Raw genomic sequence first — 8,753 nt, forward strand, 5'->3', positions numbered from 1 at the left:
AAAAATGTAAAGAAAAGGGAAAAATGTAATAATTAAAAAAAAAAAAAAAAAAATATTACAAAAAAAAAAAAAAAAACACACACTCACACTCACACACACACACACACAATTACTTTGAGAATTCCATAAAAAATGCCATTCCCAAATGAAAAGAAGAACTGAATTTCTTTAGAAGACAGAGGAAGCAGAGTTATAATTAAATTAAAAATTGAGATTCTGCAAGTTTCTTAAGGAACCAGATATAAATTTCAAATTAGAAACCAAGATTTTCCTATCAAGATAATCTCTAAATAGTTCTCAAAAACATACCCGTTTCAGATAAATGAAAACAAGAAAACCAAATATAGAACGCTAATGCTTAAGAATCCTTAAATACAAACAAAACTAAATTAAAATAAATAGCAATTGCAATCACATATAATACGATATACCCATAGAGCACAAAATATAATTACACACGTCCCTACAAACATACATGCAAGTATACAAATGCTGCTGATTTTCTTTAGCTCAGTTCAGAGAAGCCAATAAAAAACCAATATTGATTAAAGATTTTGCAAATGCAGATTCAGAGCCTTCAAGAAAATAAAAAAGTGAAATGAAAGTCACCTTTCTTGAAACCTGAACAAGAAAATGCTGGCAGAGAACGTGGAAAATATGAGCAATATATTAATGCAAAGAAAATGTATGTAAAGGTTACAGGAGAGGGAAAATGGAAGAAGAGGGCCAAACAAGAGGAGAGGTATATATAGAGAAATAGAGACGTGTTTGGAAGGTCAGAGGAGGGAAAAAGATTACAGAGTGCATAGTTGAAATCGGATACCGATTCCTTGTGGAAAATTTCTACCCCCACAAAGGGATTTTACTATGCTTTAACCTACTTTTTGATAGGGGTGCTAACTGGGCGATAGAGCTATTCGAATCACCTAGACTAGTCTGACTTGTTCAATCAAAGTGTAGCTTGTCTTGCCCTTTAGTATATTTTACTCGTTAAGGCAAAATTTTCATTAAAATGACATATTTTACCCGTTACGATGATTCAATATCACTCGACTTTTCTAGACAACTAATATGAGCTGACAAGTGACTTGAACGAGAAGATCATTGCTCAGTAAATGGTTCACTCCACTTAGTGTCTTTACTTTTCGTAACTATTAGTTAACTGCGTGTTTATTATTCTTATTAATAATACAATCCGAAATTTCTTAGAAGGATTGAATAATGTAAAAAGTCATATTTGTATAATATTTTTTTTCTTGAGAGATGCTCGTTCTTAGTCAAAGTTCATAGAAAACCATCCTCGTGTTTTTTAAATTATGCAAAAAGGTGTCAATCCTGTTGCGTTTACATTCAACAAGAAAAAAGTTGGATACTAATATGCATATATAGTATGCGTTTGTTTAATAAAATTTTAATTTTTCGATTCGTTAAATTTTTATTTTAATCATGCATTTTACAAGATTAATAATTTTTATCAATTTTTTAATTGTATAATTTATTAATTTTGTCAACATCTGTTAAATTTTTACCGAAAATTTTGTCAAACAATTATATAATAATTTTTTTTTTTGATAAAATAGATAGTAAGTTATATTACAATAAAATAAAATTCTACAAAGTCTACTTATTTAAATTTGGTGACGTGTATAACTTGTGCGCAGTGACATAAACGCTAATTGTTTATTACTCATATGGTCGTGTTAATTTATTAATTATTTATTTAACAATTACAAAAATGTTCTTTTGAGTCAGAGAGACGTGGATGGCGACTTTGAGCAACGAATGCGCGTCATTTTTGCGTGAGCAGTGTAAGAGCTGACGTGGCCACGTTTGTGTGGGACCATTTTTCTTGTCATTTTCATGGCCAGCTGGATTTCTGTAGTTGGTGGGAGTTTCTGTTAGAGGCCCAGATTGATTGGTTGGACAATAGTAGCCTGGCCCACATGGGCCGGGCCCATTCAATATTGCTTGCACCAAATAAATGAATGGGAAAATAGAGCCATGGTCCTCAATCTTTGCAGAGTTTGGATATAGGTTCTCGATGTTAAAAATCTATATAATCATGTGACGTGAAATCCTTAGTAGATAGAAGCCATTTATTTTATCTTCTGCTTTGCCCAAGAAAAGTGGATCAATCATTCTATACATCCAAACTCAAATCCAAATGAGACATGCATCGACATATAATAGGACAGTTTGAAAAATTAAAATAAAATATCCAATCATTTTCTGACACATGGCTTTATTCAAAGTGGATAGATGAGTTGAATAATAGAAGGACCAACAATACGAAGGTCTTCTTTGGTATCTCCCAACCTATAGGCTTTTAGTCAAAGATGGGTCTTTCGCCTCCTACTCTTACGATGAAGGGTACAAGGTTAAAACGTAATTTTTTTATTATTGTTATTATTTTTTTTTGAAAAAGATGATTATATCCTTAATTTGAAATAAATAAAAATGAGAAAAACCAAAAAATGAAATAGTTTGTAGAAATAACAAAAGAATTATAGGCAGTGCTCTAAAATGGGGAAAAGAACGAGGCCTAGGCGCGAGGCATGAAGGAAAAACCTGGCATTTTGAGAAGGTTTGTTAAAAAAAAAAAAGCAATAAACTTTATTTTTTACTGCTTAATGCGAGCTTAGGTTCAAAAATTCAGGCCTAGATTCTGAACATCGAGCCTAGGAACTGAAAGGCATGTGCCTATTTTTATATATATATTTTTCATATTTTAAAAGTTTTTAAGGTTAAATAAAATAAAAAGAATAATGGAATAACTATTGGTGATCTTAGAAAAATTAAAATAACATATGTAGCAAGCCAAAAGGCATTGAAATAAGACTTAGCAATAGTAAGAAAATGTTCAAATTGAACTTTTGAACTTCTTTAGTTCCATAATTCTAAGCCCCCATTAAATTCTATTTTTCTCTCTCTTATTTTTAACAACACAATCTTCAATAAAATAATATTATACGTAAATTTAAATTTTTTCCTTTTTATTCAACCACTCATTTTTTTTAAAAAAAAAATACTATTCCATCCATTTTCATTTCCTGAAAATCGGGACCAAACGGGGGCTAAGTTGTTAACCCTATTAAGCCTAAAAATGAATTTCAACCAAAATTTCTAAAAATGATATGGCTTCCCCGTTACTTTGAAATCTATTATGCAACCAAATGGGGGCTAAGTTGTTAACCCTGTTAAGCCTAAAAATGAATTTCAACCAAAATTTCTAAAAATGATATGGCTTCCCTATTCCTTTGAAATCTATTATGCAAATACTATTCCATCCATTTTCATTTCCAGAAAATGGGGACCAAATGAGGGCTAAGTTGTTAACCCTGTTAAGCCTAAAAATGAATTTAAACCAAAATTTCTAAAAATGATATGGCTTATCCGTTACTTTGAAATCTATTATGCCAATAAGGATAAAATTGCCCCTTTTTTGAAGGAAAATACTTTTTTATTGTACTTAGAGTATAAAAATACTTCAAAGATGGATATAAGATGAGGATATCACCTCATCCATGTAGGACACTTGTTAGAGATTTTGAAAGGAATTTCTTTGTGGGATCAATAGGGTTCAAGGCTTAAAAATCAAAGGACTATGAAGTTAAAATTTAAAATTTATTGACGTTTTTCGCACATGGTGTAAAATCAGTGGACCTTTCAAGTTTTTTTTTTTACCGTATATGGATTCTGAAAAAAATTGTATCTGTCCCCCAAGTTGACTACGAAACAAGGGAAGTTTCCCACTGTTTCTTATGAACCCACGGCGAGAAATCCCCGGTTTCGATTCATTAACCATATAAGAACCAAAGATTATTAATTATTAAATCAGTGTAAATTCATTAACCAATATAAGAATCAAAGACTTAATTAATTATTTAGTTATACATTAGTGTGTTTCGCCCTACTTTCCTTTTTTTTGCTTTATGCTATTTTCTAATATTAATTGACTATACTTTCTTTGGAGTCAATCTTGACATGCAAAAAACAAGATAAACAGAATCAAATAAAAAAATACAGCTTCTAGAAGAAAATAGGCACTAGGGTTGCTCTATTCTTAATTAAGGTTCCTAAAGGAAAATGTGAATGAAATAAAACCTCCCATGACATGCACATTCTTTTTGCATATCGTTAAAAATAAATTTAATTTAGTACCTTCCGAAAAAAAATGCTATTTGTTCATAATAGTGTACAAATTTACCGATTAGTAAAAAAATAAATTAATTAATCTAGTAGAACCAAAAGCATAATTGTTAATTCAAGATATATTCAAAAGTTTATGATCAAATTTTACCTTGTAACGCAAAGTTGTATAGGTAAACAACTAAACATCCACAAAGTCTATTTACTTCGAGTCACTTACTACCTTCTTCATAAATTTTAATTTAAGCACTCCTAAAGTGTGATATCACAAATGAATTTTTTTATCGACAACCAAGATTTTTCTATAATCCAAATTCATACAATAAAATGGTACGTCTCTTATTATCGAAATTCATAAAAAAGTCATGCAAATGATATTCAAATTCATGTCAATTATGCAATATTCTCATACAATTGATTCAAACTACCAACAAAAACCTAGTATAAACTGTCTATTTAATCATACTACGTTGGAGGAAGAAACCCTAAATTTTGCTCAACAAAATCATACTGTACCATGAAAGAACTCATGCAAACAGCCCCAAGAATCATCCCAAAAGTGAGCATTCCACAATACTTTCCAATCACTAAAAATCTCCCCTCTTTCTCCATCTTCTCCGGCGCCTTTTCTTCAATAACTGTCTCAAACAACTCGGCCGGGAAGCCATCAGTTGAGGAATCCGATTCACACACAACCTCTGCTTCACCAATCAAATTACACGCCCGAGTGCATTCAGAACATACTGACGAAGTATCAAAATTGTAATCGTTCAATTCGAAGTAGTTTCTCGATTCATCCCAGTCCCTAAAGGCGGCCTCGAGTCCAACGAGTCTCTCTGCAATGTGGTTCAAGTGGTGGGGCTTCGACGGCTGAGATGAAATCTCTGCAGATAAAAGATTCTTCAAGAACACGAAACGCTGCTCAATCCCTTCGGAGATTAAATGGCGACTTGGTGTTTCCGGTGGAAGGTGAATCACCTGGAGAAATTCGGATTCTAGTTCCTGCAGTTTCTTCTGCAGAATGTCGGATCTTTTAGACATTTTTGCAGTAATTTTCCAGAGGTTCCGGTTCGTTTTCTTATGAGTAGCGAGTGCCTTCCCCAAGGTGCGCGACGGTTATACTCTTTCCGGCAGCGGTTATTGGGAGTTATAATGCTGACGTCTATTCATTGTGGCGGTACAAATTGACAATTTTTTAGATGCAACTTTTGGAGCAATTTTTTCACATACAATTTAATATTCGGGAAGCAACAAGATCACTCTTAAGTCGGTCACTGATCACTTAAATGAGATAAAAAGGTAGAATCATTATAAAAAGGTACGTTAAATAACAATTGATTTTTAGATGAGATAATTGAAATTCAATTCCAACAAGCGATATTAAAACTAGAATAATGCATCTAACGACATCGTTGAAACTTAGCCCTTGTTTGAGCCCCATTTTTGCCAAGAAAATGCGTTTTTGAATAGTGTAATGATGTGAAATATGTGGTTGAAAAATAAGGAAAAATTTTAGATTTTCGTGCAATATTAATTTATTGAAGAATGTGTGGTTGAAATGATGTCAAAATACTGTTTAAGAATGCATTTTGTCAAAAAAATGGGGCTCAAACAAGGGCTTAATAGTTGATATTAACACAATTAAGGCGTGTCTAAAATAATATTTAAACCACTTTGTAAGATACGTATCAAAATAAAAATTGTAATGTAACTATAATTTTTATTTTAGACACTATTATGAAATGAAATGTAATCTATTAACTATAATTGTAATGTAACTAGATTAAAAACACACAATGGACAAATATGATGATGACAATGATAGTAACTTACATCTATGTGAATTTATATTTAATTAATATTACAACATATGTTTCTTCAGTTATGAAAAAGATAAATAAAATAAAATAAAAGAGAGAGAGGAAAAACTAAAAGTTAATAGATTTGTGTGTATTGGAATGAGAACCAAATCCCCATATTTATAGGGAATGATTAGGGATGCAACGGTAATAATTTCTATATTGCAGGGGTACAATTGTCATCCACTAATAAACTTATCATTTATAACACTCTTCATTGAATGACTTATTACAAAATATCTACATTGTTAAAACCTTGTTTGATAAAAATTCAATGGGATAAAAAAAGCTAACGAAGGTAAAATAGTACAATTATTTTGGAGTATTAAAAATAAATACTGCATCATTATGCTTTACTTGGAAAATTCAATGGGAAAAACCTAAGAAAAGGAAAAAAAAAGTACAGTTACTCTCCCTAATGTTAATCGTTAAAAATCTTTGAGTCGATCCGTTCCAATCTCATGAACCAATTTCTAGAATGTAGATGTCAATGGCGCTTTTGTGAATAAATCGTGCACATTGTTACTTGAGCAAATTTGTTGAACATCGATGTCACCATTCTTCTGAAACTTATGTGTATGAAAAAATTCTGGAGAAATATACTTCATCCTGACACATACGATATAACTTCCTTTAAGTTGTGCAATACAAACTACATTGTCTTCATACAAAATTGTTGAACTAGCTTTTGTTGAAATTAATCCACATGGTTCTAGGATACGATGGATATGTTGGCCTACGGTTGACTTCTCGTTTTGATTATAACAAACATATTTTATTTAACAATTATATTTAAGTGATTATAGAAGTTTACGACAAGCAGAGCTCTTGCAAGTTTGGACAAAGTGGAAACCAAGCTACAATTCAAGACAACGATCAATTCAAGAAGAAATTAGAATAAAATATATTTAGATACCTTGATTTCAAATGTTAAGGTAAAACACTTTAGTATTTGGCATATACGTCATTTGAAGCTCCAGCAATGTTTCTTCGCACGACAAACATGATTTTTTTTATAAAGAAAATCATGAACCTATTACATACTTTAAGAAATGTTAAAAAGTCCATAAAACATGTTGGAAACATCTTTCATAAATTTACATTTTGCTACATTATTTAAAGAAAGAAAAAATCCAAAAAAGTGTTGTTCTAGAGGACACATTCGGTAGGTAGAGGACGCATCCGGTAGGTCTAGCGGACGAGTCCGGTTATTCTAGCGGACATCCGGTATGACAGGTTTGTCCAATGGTCAAGAAATCGAACGTTCTGACTTCTGAACAAAAAAACGGTTACTTGACTGTTCGGAAGATAGTGGACGTCCGGTATCCTCGTCCGGTAGAACAGAACTTTTGACCGTTTTTGTTGCTACAAATACTAGATCACTTTGCATTCAATACAAGACTTTATATGAGCATTTAAAATGAGATATCACTAATTTATCTACTCAATCACCTTTATACATCTATTTCTTCAATCTATTTATTAGAAAAACATTTGATTGATCAAACTTTTGAAAATCATTATTATCAAAGTGTTTTTCTTTTCTAACACTTGAGCTTTAATCATTGCTATCTACTAAAGTATTAGTCATCTTCTTTTGTTGTATTCAACTTCAATTATATCATGTATTGCAAGAGAAGTCTTCACTTGTATACTCCTTATCTTTCAAACTTGTGGGTCGAGTTGAGATCCCGAAAATTTCAACATTGTAAACTCCTTGCTCCTTGCTTGTAAGTCACCGAAAGCGTTGTAAGAAGGTTGGATTGCACTATAAGTCAATCAATATAGTGAAAAAGACCTTGCTCGTGACGGAGAGCTTGGTAATGGGGGACGTAGATCGTGATTGGATCGAACCTCCTTATTACATCGTTTGCACTCTCTTTTCCCTTCCTCTTATTACTTTTGTGTTATCTTGTTTATTCATAGTTATTTGTTTAAATTTGCGCTTATTTTCGAAAAAGGATCGAATAACCAATTCACCCCCCTCTTGGTTAGTTGTTTTTGGGCTTTCAATTGGTATCAGAGTTTGGTACTCTTTTTTTTTATTATTCTACAATCTTGAGTAATGGCTAACCAAATTTTTCAAAATAGTGAGGAGCACTCTACAAACCAACCGCCTTTCTTTGATGGTACCCATTAAAACTATTGGAAGGCTAGGATGATGATATATGTTCAATCTATTGATTACAATATTTGGGAAGTTATTGAATATGGTCCATATGCTCCCACTAAAACTATTAAAGTAGATGGTAGACCGGACCAAACTCTCCCCAAATCTAGAGAAGAATATGATGATGAAGATAAGAGAAAACCATCATTAAATGCCAAGGCTAAAAATCTATTTTATTGTGCACTTGATAGAAATGAATTTAATCGAATTAGTACATGTGATTCGACATAGGATATTTGGCATGCTTTTGAAGTTACTCATGTTGGCACAAGTAAAGTTAAGGAAACAAAGATAAATATGCTAGTTAAAGAATTTGAAAATTTCTTTATGAAACAAAATGAGCCTATTGCTGATATGATTACTCGTTTTACCGATATTGTAAATGGTCTTAAAGGCTTTGATCGTAAATTTACTAACGGTGAACTTGTGAGCAAAATGCTTAGGTCCTTATTGGAGGAATGGAGTCCATTGAGGATGTTGATCGAGAATATTAAGGATGTAAATACATTTCCTTTGGAAGAGCTCTACGGTACATTAATGACCTATTAGCTAAACAATGTCGAGGTTAAGAAGAA

General features: G+C 31.9%; 1 protein-coding gene across 1 annotated transcript in view; it reads right to left on the reverse strand.

Annotated features, from left to right (window-relative positions):
• The window catches only part of LOC111377108 (trehalose-phosphate phosphatase A-like), a 4,980-nt gene extending 4,116 nt beyond the window's left edge, over positions 1 to 864 (reverse strand). Inside the window, exon 1 of the mRNA XM_023000156.1 lies at positions 610 to 864. The gene's annotated coding sequence lies outside the window, so the exon portion shown is untranslated. The remainder of the gene's footprint in view (positions 1 to 609) is intronic.
• Positions 865 to 8,753: the final 7,889 nt, after the last annotated feature.

The sequence above is a fragment of the Olea europaea genome, unplaced genomic scaffold (assembly GCF_002742605.1).
Source record: "Olea europaea var. sylvestris unplaced genomic scaffold, O_europaea_v1 scaffold1606, whole genome shotgun sequence".
Classification (NCBI taxonomy): Eukaryota; Viridiplantae; Streptophyta; class Magnoliopsida; order Lamiales; family Oleaceae; genus Olea; species Olea europaea.